General features: G+C 40.8%; 1 long non-coding RNA gene across 1 annotated transcript; it reads left to right on the top strand.

Moving 5' to 3' along the window:
- Nucleotides 1-2,596: 2,596 nt before the first annotated feature.
- Nucleotides 2,597-4,729, top strand: LOC138716698 (uncharacterized). The gene is made up of 3 exons (XR_011336712.1): nucleotides 2,597-2,684; nucleotides 3,523-3,637; nucleotides 4,343-4,729. It is a non-coding gene; the product is annotated as an uncharacterized lncRNA (long non-coding RNA).
- Nucleotides 4,730-20,464: the final 15,735 nt, after the last annotated feature.

Genomic DNA, 20,464 nt, shown 5'->3' with positions numbered 1-20,464 from the left:
TACTCTGGCTTTAAGAAATTTTTTAATATTGCTTGTTAAATGGTATAACTTTTTCAAGAAATTGGGGATAAGATGGAAATCATGATTGTTGTATATATTCTGTAGCCCTAAGAGTTTTCAGATTCTGCTTGTTCTTGACTACTTCAGCATTCATTGAATTTAGTCGTATCTTACATCTATTAAAGGCATTATGTTTCTGCAGAACATGATGTATGCTAAAGCTCTGTGTCTGCACATATGAAGACCTAGCATGCTCATCATAATAATTTTAATAATATCTATTTTTCTGCAGTAGCTTTTGGTAGAACACAAATCCCTTGTAAAGGATGTTCTCTTTGGCTTGTGTTCCTGTAGCTGTGCAGAAGTAACCATGAAGCCTCTGCCAGCCTGCAGGTTTTGAAAAGGGAGGCCAGCTGGTATCCTTGTAGGAAAAAACCTTAACTGCACACTTCTGAGCTCAGTTTCCTGCCGCATGGATGGGTCTTAGTGCTCTTGTACCTTGCCTGGTTGTCCCCACCCATTCCATCTGCCTTTCTGACAACTCCCTGCAGTCAGTGCTGGGCAGACATGATACCCCGAAGCCTTTTCTAGGAAGGCTGAAATACACCCATAAAGCAAAGGCAGATGAGATGTATTTACCAAGAGCTGGCTGAATTCAGGCTACCTGCAAAGGAACTGTAAATGTGAAGTGGAGAGCTGCCAAAGTTCCAAGGAATATTTAAATCAGCAAGATATAGATAAAGCACTGAATAGTTTTAAAGACATCACTCGAAGAAAAATTGTAGTCTGTATGGGATATATTTTCCATATCTGATTTGAGCAGTTGTATATTGAAAATCTAAGTCTCTTTATTTGTCACATTTGTGCACTTTATCTTCATTAGCCTGAGTATAGGAATAGGTTTTGTTTCCATCTCTTTATGTACGGTACACATAAACTGTGTGTCATGTGACAGAACAAATTCTCTCTTGACTTGAATTTTCATGAAGCCCAGCTTCCAAATCTGGTTCCTGAACCCATTTTGCTATAAGGTGTAGCTGAATAGCAGCGTGAGCCTACCAGTTCAGCTTCTCAGAGCTGCCTGCAGTCACAAAGCCGTGAATGCCATGAGGATTTGTGGACTGGACACCTTGATGCACCTTGCAGCGTGCACTGTGAATGGACTTTGCAAAATCTAATCTAATATGGACAGAGAAGCAGCATTCATGCAGAGCAGAGATCTACGAAGCAATATCATAATATACTGTAAAAATAGTGAGGAAGAATCTACATGCGAAAATACCATGAGTTACGGTACAAAAGAGATCTAGCATGATTTCTGGAGGGGATTTTTCTCAGCTCTGCTTCTTTTGTCCAGTAATCATTTATTTCACACCTTTCCCTGTAAACTTTATTGCTTTCTCCCTTGTTTGTCTTCTCCAGGAATGGTGAGCAGCTGAGCATCATCTGTGAAGACAATAAATACGACTTTGGACTGCAGGAAATTTGGGACATGAAGGGAATCCTCATAATCAAACCAGTATGAGCCTCCCCTGGGATTTAGTTGTGGGCTGCCAGGCTGGGGAGGTGGAGGGCATCAGAGATGTCAGAGCTCCTTGACATATTCTGTCCTTCATTCAGTCCTAGGCTGTGGCCTGTTATTTTCACAGTTTCCTGGTCCCCTGTGTTGCAAGTGGTTATTTGCATGCTTTGCCTGTACCACTCTGAAGGTGCACCCCACTGTGTTGCACAGGTTGATGAAATCCTGGTTGAATGCAATTTTCGAACACTGGATTGGTCAGGGATTACTTTTGTAAGGTTTTTTTTTCTATCTATAAATCTGTCATTGCTTTCAAAATTAGTTTATCACTATTAAAATCTTTTGGGCAGACATACCTCTCTTCCCCAAGCAAATATGACCCTGGCAAAAGCTTCTTGTGGCAGCCACAATACAATAGACGTAGCGAGCCATGCTTTGTGGAGCTCTCCAGCAAGACCCTCCTACTGCAGGTTTATGAACAGATCCCAAAACTATCTTGCATCTAATACCATACAAACTAACTCTTGTCCTAAACATCAAGTGCAGGTAGTGAAACTTGTGGATGGGTTGGTTTTCAATCATTGAACACTTGGGTGTAGTGGACAAGCAGAAGTCAAATACAGAAACTGATGTAATTTGGCACCTGGGCCTGATCTGGACTTCTCAGAATATGACAGATCTTCCTTTTAGTTGTTCTTATTCAGATCAGATGTCAGTTTTGCAGAGTTCTGCATGCAAGGGATTGTTCTCATACTCAAGCTTTATAATTTATTTTAAAGCATATGCCATGCAGAGGAGTTAATGATGTTATTGCACTTAGAAAAGTGCATAGGAAACTGAGATTTGATTTTATTTAGCAGACTCTGTGAGAATACTTTGATTTTCTGTTTCTAAACCTCAGACAAACAAACTAATTCTTTTTTTTTTCATCAGACTGGATCTGCATAAGGTGTGAACAAGAGTGTTTTCCTAAGGACAAGTGTTCTCCTTATTGTGTCTCAGCAGACCTCTGAGTCATCCTTGTGTCTTTGCAGGGTGGGCTAAGCACCATGAATGATATGTGTCTCACATTCCTCTTCTACTATCCTCATAACAACATCCCCAGTTGTATGAGCTTCCCTGACATTTTGTACATTGCACATGAACTCAAGCAAGAGGCCTCAGAGTGAGTCCTCAGTCAATATGTTTCATAGAGTCATAGAATCATAGAATAGTTTGGGTTGGAAGGAACCTTAAAGATCACCCAGTTCCAAACCCCCTGCCATGGGCAGGGACACCTCCCACTAGATCAGGCTGCCCCATACAACCTGGCCTTGAACATCTCCAGGGATGGGGCATCCACAACTTCCCTGGGCAACATGTGCCAGTGCCTCACCACTCTCACAGTGAAGAAATTCTTCCTTATGTCTAGCGTACATCTGCCTCTCTCCAGTTTATACCCGTTGTCCCTAGTCCTATCACTACAGGCCTTTGAAAACAGTCCCTCCCCAGCTTTCTTGTAGGTCCCCTTCAGGTACTAGAAATTCACTATAAAGTCTCCTCCAAGCCTTCTCTTCTCCAGGCTGAACAAGCGCAACTCTCTCAGCCTGTCCTTGTATGGGCTTTGCTCCAGCCCTCTGATCATCTTTGTAGCATGCCTCTGGACCCGTTCCAATAGCTCCATATCCTTCTCATATTCACGATGCCAGAACTAAACACAGTAATCCAGATGATGTCTCACAGATGAGGGTTCTGGAAGTAGCAGAGCAAAATTAAGAATGGCAAATGAAAAAGATAATGAAGATTAAATATTGCTGAAAGGGAAGAAAGAGCCGTATACCCAAATCTGTCAAGTTGAATTCCTTTGTTGCAGGAATATATGAATATTGTATTATAGGAATATTGTAATATAGGAATATTGTGATAATTTAACAATCTCTTCTCCTTTATCTTTTTCTCCCTTCCTTTCCTCCTCTTCTCATTATTTGGCTTCACTTCTCCATTTGCCCTTACTCTTTCCCCAGTGTATTGGAAGGAATGATGGCCATGGACTTTGTTGACTGCGAGAATGATACTATCAAAACTGCAGAGAAAGCAGCCAAGGAGGCAGATCAAGTAGTCATGATTAAGACCATTAATGTAAGTCTCCCTTCTGAGCAATTTGTGGGTGGGGAAATGGACTTGGCTCCGACATTCCGAAAGCGAAGCACATCTTAAATACCAGTTATTCATAGGTTATCCATGGCTACAGGAACCAAAACAAATTACCTGGATTATGAAGTCCTGTCTTTTAGGCTGCAGTTGCAAGTAACAGTCCAAGACTTATTTTGTCATCACTTCATTTCAAACTAAAAAAGCCAAAAATTCTTCTCCTAAGAGAAAAAAATACCCCTGCGTCTTGGTAATATAACAGTGCCTAGAGGGTGATGTCGTGGCAGGGCATTTTTGACAGAATTAGAAATAAAATAGTGCTGAAGGTCCCTCAGATGATGTGCATACAAAGAGAGTTAGGATGATCCAGAAAATCTACATATATGGAGCATAGCTTCCTGGCTCTTACTTATCTAACTGTGCATCAGCCTGATACCTACTCATCTTAGAGGTAAATTAGGGGGGGTAAGTATCTTAAATTGAGAACGGATCAAAATTCTACCTCCTTCTTCTCTCTCAGAGAGCTTGTCTACTGTCAGAGGGGAGACTCATGTAGTGACTTTCTCTGAGGCTAGTTGTGCAAGAAAACTGACTAAAGCACATCCAAAACTTGTGTCATGTCAGAGTCTTGTGGCTTGCATCTGAAAAAAAGGTAATGTAATTTTATTTGTCTCTCTTTCCTTCCATCCCCAGTAACTCCACAGAAATGAGAGTGGTCTAATCAGAGACATATGTATTCCAGAGTGGGCTGCCTGTCACAATATTTCTAGACAACTCTCACTGTCAAGTCCAAGGGCCTCTGCAAACCGTCGTTTGACTGCAGTATGCTCTTTGGAGTCACCAGCCACCAGAAGGACTGCTTCAGTTCCCCTTCTTTCTCTCACACAGCTGGTGTTTGTTTGGCTTATCTGGACCTCTGAGTATGGGCAGTGATGGGCAGAATACTAGAAGTCACTAGCCTGCTGAAGAAGTCTCTGTAATTACTGCCTGGTAGCAGGGTATTCCAGATCTGATGGCCCTAAACATGAAAAGATACGTACATAATAGAAAATTGTCTCCTTTTGGAAGAAATAAAATCAATGGGCATTGGCATTTATCTTATTTTCATAAAAAGTACTTTCTATTGTATTTTTTTCTACATCAGAAAAGCAATGCAGTATAATGCAGTAAAGACAGGAATTAAATCTTCTCTTCAATAGCTGCTGCTTAATTATTAAATCCAGAGCTTTCATGGATGGGCTATGATATGTATTTACTCACTGGCATTTCAGTAAGCATTATTTAGTCCCAAGCTAATCACACACCCACTGTATTTAGGTCAGTATAGGAAACAAGGCTCTTCAGTTATTAAAGTGATTGATTCTAAAACTAGTCCTGCCATATACATCAATGTCTGCATGGCAGGGAATTTACCTGCTGTTTGCCAGGTAATAATAAGGCAATGACTTGGTGCTTAACTAAAAATAGACCTTATACACTGTCATGTAGTAAACATGAATTCCAGTATTACAAAAGCTAAACCACTTGCTATTCTCTTTATGATATTTTTTCCCTGAAGTATACATGAGAATTAGAAGAGCAAATCTGATGATGATGATTTGTCACTACAATGATTCCTCCAAATTTTGAATTTCATACTGGTATTTTTCAGCATATTCTCTCTCCATGTTCCCCAAGGCAGAGTTTCTCCTTATTTTGACAATAATTAGTACACCAGGTAAAAACACCCTCAGACTTCAAAAGCAAGCATCACAAAACAGAGTGATTAGGAGGATAACCATACATTCGGATGATGAACTTTTATTAGTTAGTAATTACCTTGGCTAAATCTGAAGCATGGACATAAAAAATATAATATTTGCCTTGAAGACAATCTCCTAAAGAGAATCCATGAGATTCCAAGAGAATCATCCAGACACTGAGACCTGTGTCCCAAAACTCCCACACATTACTGAGATCACTGTGTTGTGGTTGGTTACGTGGTCTTAATTCTCACTAAACATTTTTTCCTTTGAATTCCTGTGGGAAAATATTACATTCCTTCTCACTCACACTGTAGCTAAATCACAGCAAGGCCAGTAGTACTGACTGAGACATTCATCCTCCATTGTATTTTTTAGGTCAAGAGGCCTTAGGATAGAACACGACAGGACAGGATGGGATAGTTTAGATCCAGTTGGAAGAGACCTACAATGATCACTTAGTCCAACCGACCACTTCAGGGCAGACAAAAAGTTAAAGCATCTTATTAAGTGCATTGTCCAAATAGCTCTTAAACACTGACAGGCTTGGAGCACTGGCCACCTCTCTAGGAAGCCTGTTCCAGTGCTCCTAATAGGACAGGCCTTCCAGCCCCTTCCCCAGCTTTGTTGCCCTCCTATAGAAGCATTCAATGACCTTAACATCCTTCCTTAATTGTGGGGCCCTGGGCCGCTTTTGGCTGAGATGATAGAGTTAATTTTCTTCACAGTAGCTAGTATGGAGCTATGCCTTGGATTTGTGATGAAAACAGTGTTGATGATAACGCAGGGATGTTTCAGTTATTGCTGAGCAGTGCTTACACAGTGTCGTGATCTTTTCTGTTTCTCATCTCACCATACCAGTGAGTAGGCTGGAGGTGCACAAGAAGCTGGGAGGTGAAGCAGCCAGGACAGCTGGCCCCAGCTGACCAAAGGGATATTTCACACCATATCGTGTCATGCTCAGCATACAAAGCTGGGGAAAGAAGAAAGAAGGTTTAGGGTGCTTGGTGTTATGGTGTTTGTCTTCTAACTAACTGTTACATGTGATGGAGTTCTGTTTCCCGGGAGATGGCTGAACACCTGCCTGCCAATGGGAAGTAGTTGGACTCGATGATCCGGTGGGTCTCGATGATCGGTTGGACTCGATGATCCGGTGGGTCTCTTCCAACCTGGTTATTCTGTGATTCTGTGATTCTGTAGTGAATGAATGCCTTGTTTCGCTCTGCTTGCATGCACAGCTTTTGCTTTGCCTGTTAAACTACCTTTATCTCAACCCACGAGTTTTCTCACTTTTACCCTTCTGATTCTCTCCCCCATCCCAATGGAATGGGCAGTTATCAAGAGGCTGTGTGGTGCTTTGTTGCCAGCTGACATTAAACTATGACAGTCCCAGAACTGCACACAGTACTCAAGGTGAGGACCCTTACCAACACTGAATACAGCAGAACAATCACCTCTTTTGACTAGCTGATTATGCCATTTTTTATGGTCCCAGGATATGGATTGTTCTTTTGGCTGCCAGGGCATGCTACTGACTCATACTGAGTGTACTTGACAACTAGCAGATCAGGCTGCATGATAGGGCTTTTTCTGGCAGATTACATCTGCCATCACTGCAAAACCTAAATTTGCCATCAGTGCAAAAACTAAATCTGGTGTTTTCAACTAGTAAATGCTGCTATGAGCTATGATATTTTGTCTAACAATGACAGCACAATGTCCACCTCCTGCTCTGTGAAGAATTAGTCATGTGGGAATTACAAACGTGGAAAGCCTAGGTCTTGTCTTGTTGAGAGGAACCTATTCTAGCTGCTGCCTTTGTATATTAAGCACTCTTCACCCTTCCCAAAACATGCTGGACCAATCCTACTTTAAGAATCCTCATCAGCAACCAGAACTCACCTACAGAAGGGAAAAACATGACTCTGAGCTGCATAAACCCCTCATTCCTCAGGACACTGCAAGTCAGCTTGGTTCTGCTTTAAAAGAGCTGCAGAAACGTGACAGAGACCTGAAGTGTGGCAGCGACCTGTTTCAGCAGTGTTGAGTACATTTCTCTATGGATCATGCTTTCAGATGTCTGCTTTGGAGAGCACTGCCTTCTGTACTCCACAGGGCTGCTCCTGATGATGTTTTGTAGTTCCACCCTGAAAGCTTCACTCAGCTTCCTAGGGCTGACTAGGAACTCACTCTGAACTTTTCTTCTCCTTTCCATTTCATGCAACAAAGCTTGTCTTTTCAAAATACAAAGCAGGGGAGGGGCGGCGGGGTGTCAGATTTGGAAACTCAAGCTACTTCTAATGCCAGAAATACTTACCAACAAAGGCAATCACACCAAGGCTACAACCTTAGATTTAAAGCGCTATTATTAAAAGATCAATCAGAAGCAGGCTTCCTCCATGATGAGTTTCTGTGTGACAGAAAGAGGAAAGAACTTCCTCCTGAAAGTGAAAGATGAATGGAAGCTGTGAGTTGTCTTCAGACCAGAGTAGCATTTTGAAAACAGCAGCTAGAGAAAGAAAGGAGAAGGGGGAGAAAGAATGTCAGAAAATCTCATTTATGCTGACTTGAACTTGACTGAATCAACCAGGCCCAGGATGCAGGTCACTGACATCCAAGGTATGTCAATCATTTTGCACTGAGCTTTCTTGTATTCTTCAAGCCCCCTTCCACATATTTTGAAAGAGTGCCAGGGAGGTCTAAAACTCCAACAAGGATGAAGGAAATGTGAGGGTCAGTGCTGTCAAAAAATGCAAGTGAGGTGTCCACGTAGGTTTTTTATCAGAAAAGGGGGATTGTTATAAGGTCTACTTTTCATTTAAGGTGCAGTGTGAGCGAGTTTTATCCGAGATATTGAGTCGTTTCTATCAATTTAGGAGATTATTTCACAGCTAAGCAACAACCGACCCTAAATCAGGCTTGTTCTTGCACAGCAGACTGATCCCTGCACCAAACCAATCAAGAGATTGAGTGCTTAATGTTTCTGTTGTTTGAAGAAAGCTTGTGTGTACCCTGTTTCTGCTTGCTGAGCATAGTAGGCATCACTTTGGGCTTTCTCCTCCTGCTTTTGTCAGCACAAACTACTATTTTAATAAATCAAGTCTAAAATGTTTCATGGACAGATTTAGTTTGATTTAGTATAAATGACTTTGCACAAGTCTGAATTAAATTTATCTTTCTTTAATGCACTAAAACTTGCATAAACTTTTGCACTGGCTTTGCTACATCTGCATAAAATTGTATCCTAAAATAACAGACTTCATACTCTTTCTATTTCCTTTTCTTTTTCCTTCCACTTCTTTCTTATCTTTACTATCTCTTTGACAGAAATAGTATTTTCTATTTTTTGCTAGCCTGTGTTTGTCTTTTGCCAAAGTGAAATCTGTTGGCTTTTATTTTCAGATGGCTGCAGTTTCTAATGCCCCAAGAAACAATGTTTCTACCACCTCTTTCTGTAGATTACTTCATGGATAAATTGACAAGCACTCATAATAGATGCCACGTGATTAAAAGTTCCAATTTCCTTGTAATCTAATTCAAGTACTCCTGCTTAAAGTTTTCATTCAGTCTTAATAGGATTTTCATGTTTCTTTCTTTGTGCCTTTCTGGAAAACCGCTAACTCTTTTCTTCCATGCGTTCACTTAATTTATGCATAATATTTCCCAGTGATTACGTATACCTTACAGAAAAGAACTCAAACACCAGCATCTGGCATCTTTTCTTTTCGCTTTGGTTTGCTGTCTTCTCTTTGATAGTGGATTCCCTGGTCCAAATGCAAAGGAATGAAATTAATTTCATAAGCCAGAAGAATGCACTTAAACTCACACAAGGCACTAATTGTGTGGTGTTAAAAATAAAGGGGCTCAGTGCTGTTTATCAGAATGACTTGGAATGTTTTTAAACGTTCAGAATTAAAAAATAATGTTTAACTGTTAAAAATTGCAACATTGTAGCTCTTACTTTCTCCCACCCTTTCTATTTGTCCACATCCTTCCTTCCTTCCCCATGTGTTTCTTCCATTCTTGTTTGTATTTATTATCCGCAGATGTTAGAATAGTTTTCACTTTTCTCACCATCTCATCATTAGGCAGTAAAAAATTCAAATTTAGCAGTTTTCAGGTTTGATTTGATGTTGTAGCCATTCTTATCACTCACATGCAGATGTGAATTGAATAAGACAATCAGTCAACCTTAGACATTTTTCTGCACTTCTGTTTGGGTTTGAAATGCATGTGCATGTGAAATGAAATGCATGTGCTTATGTCTCCTCTGTTACTGTCTGCACTGATCTGTTTCTGCGTACAGCAAGTCCTCTAAGGTGTGGATGCAATGGACAAAAATATTTGGGCATGGTTAAAACCAGTCACATAAATAATTTGCTGTCATGTGTTTAGCATTTCTCATGATTTCAATCACATTTATTCCATTTAAGTTGTTTCTCAACTTTCTCTGTTCTCTCTCATTTTTGCCTGGTTGTGGGTTCCACACATCCAGAAGTGAAAGTGCAGTCCCTTGATACAAATGCTGCAGCTAACTATACATCACTCAGTGAATTTTCAGCTGTTTGCTAAATGGAAATGAATTGAAATGATGACAGGAGAGGAGGCCCTGCCTCATTTTACAAAACTGCAGTGATATAAGCAGTGTTGTCTGCTTTACATTACCAGAGCAGGGGGCAGTCGATGTGTTGCATTATATGCAACTAAATACTTGTTGGCTTCACTGCTACAGGAACACAAGGATGTTTTGGGCCAAACTGAGGAATCACATATCTCAGTCTCCAGCCTTCAGCAACGGGCGCAAGTGAATGAATAAGAAGAGAGTAGACATATATGGTATCTTCATGCAATACTTACATATGCATGCATCTATTCAGGGACTTCCTGAGACAGATGTGGTTCAACTTACATACCCCCAGTGGATTTCTCTTCTACAAATTTGCTCGATTTCCCCTTGGTTCTATACACAGCCCTGATTTCTATTATGTCCTTTGATGAGGGGATCCAGAGTTCTTTTTAACATCACAAGAAGAACCATTTGCAATTCTAACTCAGAACTGGCTTCCTATTAATTTCAGTTGATGTTTCCTGAGAAAGACAGTAAGCAGACAAACCCTGTCCAAGGTCTCCATGACATTCAGAATTTTATATAGCTCTGACATAGCTTCTTCTTAGTAATCTCTTTTTCATACTGCAGAATCCTAACCTATGTGACTGTTTACTGCTTCCTTTCTCTGAACCTTTTCCTATATACTTTCTGAAAGAGGGGTAGTAGAACAGCATGCACCATTGACCATGAGGTGAATTATGGATTTATAAAACCATACAGCAGACAAAATAGCTCTGATTTTTGTTTGGTTTCCTTCTGAATAATTCCCAATGAGTGAGGTTGTAGATTCTTCATCCTAGGAGATTTTCAAAACCTGACCGTGCACGGTTGTGGACAACCTGCTCTAGCTGACAACACTTGAGCAGGGAAGCTGGACCAGGTGATCTGAAAAGGTTGCTTCCATCCTAAATGATGCTGTGACTGTGTGGTCAGAACAGTAGACTTGAAGTTCACAGATCTCCTCTAGAAATTACTTTTTTTTTATTATTATTTTTAATTCACATTAGATCTGTTAGTTTCTAACCCCTGAGTGAAAAGATAGCTTTATGAGTGGGATTACAAAACTGCATTAGTAATCCAGCTGCCTCACAGCTAATGTCTTTTGGAATTTGTCAGTATATCCATTTTTTAATTTCAGCCATAAGTCTTCCAGTTCATATGACTCCTCACAAGGAATTTGCCTGAAATGGAAGATCTACTCAGTTCTTACAGAGTCAACCCTGATATGAGGGATTAACGAAGCTTTTCCACTGTGAATTTATCTTCTGAGTACTTCCTGGACAGGCTACTGTCCACTCCAGCAAAGTACGTTCTTTTGAAGTGTTTGAAGACACAAAGTGTTTGAAACACGTGTTTAAAAACATGTGGTTGAAGTCTTTTCCTTCTCAAGTGTTTTTCTATCTGATTATTTTTTCCTATATGTAATCTTTGATCGCCCAGGGCTTGTGATTCTTCCTATTTTATTCATTTAATGTCTACAGCTATGGAAACATAACAATCTGCTTCTAATATCTGTGTCAATTCCTTTTTATATGTTGCTAGATCATTCTTAGTAGGTGCCTTGTATTGGCCATGTGTTGGCAGGATTCCATTCTCACTCAGCAAGCCTTTTTAGTTTTCTTTTAGTAAGCATCCTCTTTTTCCATTAGTACCCCTCTTTTATTTACTATCTCTCTCTTTTTCCTTATGTAGTCTAGTACTATGACTCTCTCTTTTAATCATTTCCTCATAGACATAACCTGTTGGGATGGTGTTCAGTTACCTAACCACATCAAGAGCCATCTGGGAAGCAATGGGACATTCAATCTAGCTTCAGTACGTAAATCTGGAAGGTCACAGATTCTTGGAGGTCCTGTGCAACATTTCCCAGGTCTATGTAGCTATCTGAGGATATCTCAGATGGCAGAAGCCACTCATTTTCAGGTATCCGACATGTGAGTATTTTAGTCTAGGCTGGGACATTCCAGGTCTTCCCATCTTAATTTTCAGACTTTTAGTATATGTGCAGAAGCAGCAACACCATAGCTGTTTTTTGTTTCTTAACACTTTACCTAAATGACGATCAGTTTTGCATTTTTCTGCTTGATTGTTTCTACACTCTAATCTTTCATTTCCTGAGGACTAATGTCACACATAATGATAACGCCACCTTAAATTGCTCATTAGCCCATGTCAGCTTCCCGTTCCCTTTTTTAGGAATTTTTAAGAGTCAGTTTAAATCACCGAGGGTTACTTACATCCTTCAACCCTGCCAACTTGCATTTATTAATTCAAAAAGTTACTTAAAACCTTTTGTATATCACGTCCAGTAGTTTGACTCCCTTACAGTTAAAATGATATCTGTTCCTCCAGAGTGTTTGGACACTCTGCACCAGATGTGTCCCAAATTCCTGAGGAATCAGAAATCTCGATCCATACTTCATCTTCTTAGTGAGGTGCTAAAATGCTGCCTTTTCGTTTCTCCCTCCAGTCCTGCATCAGGTTCTGGGACCATTTCTGGAAATGCCACCTTGTCACCAACTTCCTTCCTCTGCCACTAAAACTTCTCTCCACCCTTCTCAGTCTTGTTGGTAACTACACAAACCAGTGTATCAGTAGTTTGCACTCATAAAATAGATTAGTTGATTAGTGCAACTAACATATTTTCAGGGTGCAACCATTTCCTGGCAAAAACTTTTCAGGTAGATAACCTGACAGGATAAAGTTCTTCTTGAGTGATGCCTTCTTTCAAAAAGTGGTTTCAAATCAATCTAGTTTAATACATTCTAGGTATGACAGGTATGAAAATTAGGTTACCAAGAGACCAAATATTGACTGCAGTTGGAAGAAGATTCAGGACAGCTTCCTCTCTTGTCTAAAACCATTTACTTACAGAGCAGGCGTAACAGCAACAAACACTTCAATTTGGTTTTAAGATCCTAGTTGTCACAGAGTTATCATAAACTATCATAAAAAGAACAAACAACTAAACTCTCTGCACTAAACTCTCTGCTTAGAAGACTTATGATTTTACAATTTAAGATTTAGCACACAAACCAAGACCATGCAAGTTGGATAAATGCTTATTTGTAAGAGCCATTGCTTTGATGAAAACTGAAAGGCTTTTCCATCACAATCAGAATAAAAAAGTGTCTCCAGGTATCAAGTCACACCTAACTACAATACATAGCTTTAATGGTATCACAGGTGTATTATTCCATATAGTCTGTTCCTAAGAAGCTAGGAAGAGAGATGAGATTAAATAAAACCAGAAAAAATCAGCCTCTGGAGTTGTGGAAAGATGCACACTGTACATTCTGTGTTGGCTATTTACACTAAGCTTTCTGCGTACCTCTGGTGAAGAAAATATAATTTTAATGTATTATGGCTGTTTCCTTTCTAATGTTATCTTTTTTCACAATCAAGAGGTAGCTACTACTTACTTAGTCTTGTGTATCGTAAGACCAAGAAGAAGCAGAAGTGGATTAACATCATGGAACACAGCACAGACACACAAGTCACTGTGATCACTGTGATACAACATCTGAAAATAGTGGGAAAAAAAACCACAAAAAAAAACCCCAAAACACAAAACAGAGCCAACAACAGGGACTACAAGCAAGATCAGGGACTGCTATTCATAGCAACATGATTCTCTGAGGTTCAGGTGCTTCAGCACATCCCTGTAGCAATTTAAAGGTGACCTGTAAATCAAATGAGAACACAGGCATGTCACATCAGGACAGTAAGAGAGGACACAACTGTAGTTCTGGTTGGGAAGGAGGAACCTGACTAGATGTAGTTTAGTGGAGAAAGAAAGGCTATACCAGGCAGGGACAAGAGAGAACGTGATGTAGCTCCACTGAGTGGAGGCAACCAAAGTAGGGGAAGGTCTCTGGATGGGAAAGCACAACCCATAGGTTTTTGGTGAGGTCTGGGGAAGAAAATTAAGGAATGGGAGGGAAACTCCAGGAAGGCAACTTCTAATCCCACTGACAATAATATAACTTAGCACTAAGGCCACTCTCTCTTTCATGGAAGTGATATTGACTGCATTGCACCCAGCTAGGTCAGTAATGCAACTAAACCTGACGTTCTCTCCCTTATCAGGTTTGAGATAGGAGGACATTTTACTGATTATCTCTGTGCTGTCACTGGATTTAGCAAAGTACAAACTGCATGTTGTGGTGGAGCCTCAACAACAAAAAATATGTGTGAAGAAGCTGCAAATATTTCAGAAAGGCAGAAGGAAGAGCTGAAAACAAGAGGTCCAAGTAGGAATGTCATCCCCAGCCTCCTGTAGGAATGGCAGATAGGATTTGTCTCATTTCTCTATAGCTGCCTAAATATCTAGTCAAAGGAACCCTTACAGGCTGCCTCTAGACAACTTACCAAGCATAGCACATTCTTTCCCAAGGTGAGTGTCTGAGACTGGATGAATTCCCCTCTAAAGAAGCCTGCATCTTCACCCATTAGGAATCTGGGGGACTTGGTCATACAACATGCCTGACTTTCTGACAGTCACTGTTAGGTGATATGGCTCCAACCATGATGATAGGTGTAATCAGAAAGTGATCCTATTTCTCATAGACACGTACATATACAGCAATACTTTCACAGCCTTGCTCATGCATAGGGAGACCCTTTGCCATGCACCAGTCTTCCCTGCAGCCACAAGTGAAGTTTAACATATATTTATATTTTGCATCCCATAAAAAAAGTGCAACCATGCTCATTACCGTGTGCCATAGATATGGCTGATGTGGCAAAGTCAAACGTGTGGGTGTACAAACTTCACTCTGTAAAAGACTGCCTCTGTAAAAAATCACACTGGATACCAGACCCTCTGGGGTTAAAATGTGATTCACCATAAAGGAAATGATCCTCCACCACAGCTCTGTGCATAAAATCACCACTAGTCCTGTGACCACTAGTCAAAGAAAGTTTGTCAGATTCAGACTTAGCTCTGCTGGGGAGGTGCACAGGATGAATAGCAGTAGAGAGCACCAAAGCCTGAAAAACAGAGTCACAATAATACCTTCAACTGGACAGAAAATACTCAAATAAAAAACCCCACACTCATCTGTGAAGAATCTGGTGAAAATTATGAGAATGCCCTACAGAGAATGACAAAACAGAAGACTGTCCTGGTTTTCTTGAATAATAATCAAAGGAGAAAATCATGCATGAAGGTTTTTCTTGCACAGCGAATCAGTACCATCAGCAGAAAAAGGTGGTACCAGTAGAGCAGAGATGTGACCAGTAAACAGTGAATAGTATCAAAGCTCTTCCAATGTGCTTCAGCAGCTCTTAGGGCCCAGGGGCTTTTGTGATTCTGAGGATTATAAATCACGGCCGTTCTGCTAACCCTGCCCCTCACCTCACCTAGAACTGAGAATTCTACCATCTCATGATTACTTTGCCACAGTCGTCCTCCAGCTGTCACATCTCCGACAAGGCCTTCTCAGTTCACAAACAGCAGGTCCAGTAGGGCGCCTTCCCATGTCAGGTCTTTCCCCAGTTGTTCAAGGAAGTTGTCTTCCACACACTCCAGGAACCTCCTAGTCTACTTCCTCTCCACTGTATTGTACTTCTAGCAGACATCTGGTAGATTAAAGTCCCTCACAAGGACAAGAGCTAGCCATCTTGAGACTTCTCCCAGTTGTTTGTAGAAGAGCTTGTCAGCTTCTTCTTCTTGGCTAGGTGGTCTATAACAGATTCCCATCACAACATCTGCTGTCTTATGGACTCCTCTGATTTTTACCCACAGACACTCAATCCTGTCATCACCATAATAAACCTCGATCGTACCAAAGCACTTTCTAACATAGAAGTCTATCCCACCAGCTCTCCTACCTTTCCTGTCCCACCTGAAGAGTTTATACCCCACCATAGCAGCACTCTAGTTGTAAGAGTCATCCCACCAGGTTTCCGTGATGGCATCTACGTCACAGTCTCCTTGCCCTAAAATAGCTTCCAATACCTCCTGTTTATTGCCCATGCTGCGTGTATTGATGTAGATGCACTTCAGTTGGGCTGATAATCCCTCAGCTCTCATAAAGGGAATAGTGTTCATTCCCAGCTGACTGGTCCTTGGATTTTCTAACTTATCAGTGCCAATTACATCTTTTCCATCACAAGATGTACTTGCCCCCACTTGCTCTGGGCTGATATACTGGAGGTCCTTTCCAGTACACCATTTCTCAGGCACTGTATTGCCATTTCCAGGCTCACTCCTGTCTAGCCTGGCTTCATCCCCCTTCCCATCTCTATTAATGAGCCTTGCTAGATTTTTGGTCAGGAATTTTGTACCCTTAGGACACACATGTGACCCATCCCTGGTAAGGAAGCCTGGAGGTGTATAGGCAAGTCCATGATAAAAGAACCCAAAGTTTTGCTCCTCACACCAGGTTTGGAGCCAGGTATTAACTGACTGATTTTTCTTGCTCTCTCCCTCTTCGTTCCTTGTTGTTGGAATGGTGGAAGTAAACACTACCTGTGCCCCAGAGCCCTTCACCATTCCCCCCAGGGCCCTAAAGTGCCTCTTAATAGCCCTTAGCTTCTTCCTCTGGATATCATTATTGCCTACTTGGAACACTAACAGGGGGAAGGAAGCTTTCTTATGACGTCTTTCACAAAGGCCCCAGACAGGCAGCAGACCTCCCTATGCAGTGGGTCCAGTCTGCAGACTGGGCCCTTGGTTCCCTTCAGAAGGGAATCCCCCAAGACAATCACTCTTCTCTTTTTCTCAGAGGTTGTTTTGGTGGTCAGCTGAGGATAGTGCAGCCTAGGGAGTGTTTTTATGCTGTGGGAGCCATCCTTCTCCTCTCGCAGCACTTTGTATCTATTCTACAAGGGAACCTGGGAGTTTGTCATCTGAATAAGGACAACACACTTGTAGCAACTTGTAAAGGCAATGTGTCTAATCTTTATTGTAAGAGAATAAGTACAGTGATTAAGAAAGATCCATCAGAAATTGCTTTCTTATAATCATCCAGATCTGTAGTCATGGGGTTGGAGGGTGGGGGGAAGGGGAGAGTCTATCTCTAACTGGAAACCTCACGCAGTGCTTCCACTCGTGGATGAGGTCTCCCAACCATCACTGCAAGGGGCTTAGCTTTTATACCATTGAACAAACAACTTACATCACCCCAAAAATACAGAGAATAGCATTCATAAGAATATGTGAATTCACCAAGAATAGCACAACACAATCACATGGACAATAAATCACTTGCTCACAGTTTTATGCATCAGGAATAGTACAGCACAATTCCACTGGTAAATAGCAATGTGAAAAGTTAAAGATTGAACAGTGCACATAGCAATGGCACACTAATGGGTCATGTATATCATTTCAGGTCTGTCAATCAGGCCCTGTCACTTCACTGGGTTACTCTGCCTGATCACTGGATGACTTCCTTCCATTTACACTTTTCTAGTTGGTAAAGAGTTGCCTCCCTCACTTTTTAGCTGTCGTGCCACTGACACGCCTGCTCTGCATAGTTTTATTTTAGTTAACTGGAATGATCCCTTCATGAAAGTACCAATAAACAGAGCTAAGTGGGTGAGTAGACACTAAAGAGAAAACGTGTGTGTGTCTATGAATACACAGAGACACAAATATACACATTAACCCTTTGCAAAGCTTCCTTGGTTAAAACTCTTTGACAATTAAGGTCTGCCCACATTCCACCTTATTGAGGTGCTATTCTGAAAAGAAAAAAAGCTAATCCTTCCTTTTCTGCTGCATCAACTACTAGATGAGGAGGAGGACCATGGGAGGAGAAAAGGATCATTTCTACCATAGAAAATGCAAGTTTCATCCATACAGACGTTTTTTGATTGGTTGATTAGGTTGATAGGTTTTGGGGATTGTTTGTTTTTCCTTGTCCTAGTTACTTACACCTAAGTGTGTTGAAGTACACATCAAATCTTTGGAGAGGAAGTTACCAGGGTCTGCTGAGCCTCTAATCATTGCGTACAAACTGAGATATTGGGAGGCTGTATTTAGGGTACTTTCCCTGTAAAATTTCTAATCTCTGTTGGTGGAGGTGTTACGAAGTTTCAGTGAAATGGCTGTCTGTGTACTTATAAAATTACTAAGAATGTGAAGGGTTTTTTCCTTATTTCAGAATTAGAAACCACAGAATTACTGAACTGAGACTTAAACTACAGGCGTTATTGTTTCCTCCATCTAAGAAAAAAACCAACAAACAAGCATTTTAAGAGGACAGTTTTGCTCTCTAGCCTACAACTTTCTTCGTTAAGAAAGAGACCCTTCTATATGAATAGCAAGGGCATAGCCCTGACTGGTAGGAGTTTCCTACTGGTCCTACTCTTGTATTTTCATATTCCAGCTGCTGCCCTTTGATCAGGTGGTCAGGGAAATAGCTCTTCTGGTCTTAGACTAGTGTTGGAGCGCAAGTGAGCGGTACAAAGGCTTGCTACAATTAATCCAGCACTCGAACTCTATTTGCAACTAGTGTAACTATTTTGTCCAAGTGTGGTATCTTCTTGATGTAGATTTGTCAGTTATATTCTCTAGTGTAGATCTGATATAAGGTAGCTAACACTTGCAAAGCATATTCTCTTTCCTTCATAAGTGGAACAGCAGAGTGACTGCTTAGTAGCTGCAAAGTTGAGGATTAAAGTTTTAAAACTTTCAGCACTATAAAGGCCTAAAAACATGTGAACTTTCTTTCTTGAGGGTTCACTTCTAAAGAAAAGATTAAGCTGGACACCTACTTGGCTTCCAGATTTTGTGGCTGTTTATACACATGCATTTATTATTTTAGAGAACAAGACAATCCCAGAGTATGAAGAAAAAAACCCTGCATATTTGAAGTACCGTATTTTTGAAAATAAAATTTTGCTTTCATTTTTAATTTAGGAAATCAGCATAGTTCACTAGAAAAAGTAGCTTTATGACAAAAACATCTCAATAAACTCACGTAAGGGAAATCCAGCAGGATACTAAGGCACTTCAGTACTAATCAGAAACTAAAATGCTGAAAGTTAAGTCTCACTTGTAGTGTTGCCAAGATGCTAGATTTACCTGCTAGAAATGGAGACCACGGGTCTTTAAAACTAGCTGAAGTGTTTTGCTCTGAGCAGAACTACAGTACCATTTTAGGGAGGGAAGCTTTAAAGAAATGAGTTCAAAGAGACACTAACCTAGGCAAACACTTTAGAATGTGGCAGGAATTACTTGGGAAAACAGCATTTCACACTATTCCCCCCGTCAGGGATTTATAAATATTTGTCAAGATCCCCCTGTACCTTCTCCTTCGTTCTCTGCATACTCTTAGCCTTTCAGACAGCAGGGTGGTGGGCTTTGATCTGATTTGACTAAAATTTATCTTTCTGATTATCAGTTTCATTAGAAAAAATAAACCATATCCATTTGTGCATAAAACAGTCTGCAAATATTTTATGAAATAGAAAATCAAGAAACAAATCAAGCTCTGCTATGTGTCACATTCTGGCAGCTGAAAACACAAAACTAGAAAGTGCAGAGATTGCCTCACTCTTTTGGATATGCCAGCAGAGCTGTAGGGTATAAAGCTGATGTTGCTACTAGTTACCATGAAGAGCAATCTGTTTGTTCTGTTTTAATTAAATCTATCAGTTTATAGTGTGAATGATGAGCCTGTAACTTGGGCTGATTAGGAATGCTTAAGGGCCCAGATTTGCTTTCCTGATTCCAAGCTGAATTTGCAAAGTGGATGGAATGTATCACCCTTTTTATTTATAAATAAATCTTTCAGCTGAAGTGCATTTAATATCTGAGAGATCCTCTAAGCAGCAACACAAATGAGAGAGGCAAGCAGAACAAACAATTAATAATTTATCAAAGAACAAGCATCCGAAAATCACCTATGACCCACTGCAGTTTAGAGGGTCACTGAGCTACAGAAGAGAGAAGTAGCAACTTGATATAGCCAGAAATCAGCCTTGTAAAATGTTCTGTGTGGACTGAAAATGTTGTCCCTGAAAAGAACATGTCAGGGATTCATCCTTCTGACAGACCACTGTTTTTCCCCGGCTGCTCTCACTGAAGCTCTCCAGGCCAGAAAGAAAGGCTCACATCACAAACGGCATCCATCTTAAAGACACCACAGTCCAGAAGGGATGAATTTCTAGAATCCACACTGGTCTCTGGTGATACCACTGCTGCTCACTTCTACACACTGCTGTGGGTACTTTCACTAGTACTCTTCTGGGTGTTTTTTCCTGCCCCACATACATACACAACAGCATTATGGACACTTTGACACTGTCAAGACTAGACTTCAAGTTGAGCAGTCACCTCACCTGTTTTGTACAACTTGCAGTGCAGATTAATCAAAGCATAAAGAACATGTTGTGCTCAACAGACACCAAATCATCTAGATTTTAATTTTTAACTCCCCTGCTAATAAACCTGAAGCAGATATTTTCCCCTATATCAGCCTTTGGTGAGCCCTCTGCTGCATGCTTGAA

Source organism: Phaenicophaeus curvirostris, chromosome 1 (assembly GCF_032191515.1).
Source record: "Phaenicophaeus curvirostris isolate KB17595 chromosome 1, BPBGC_Pcur_1.0, whole genome shotgun sequence".
Classification (NCBI taxonomy): domain Eukaryota; kingdom Metazoa; phylum Chordata; class Aves; order Cuculiformes; family Cuculidae; genus Phaenicophaeus; species Phaenicophaeus curvirostris.
Note: the sequence above shows the minus strand (reverse complement) of the source record. Positions and strands in the feature narration are given on the sequence as shown.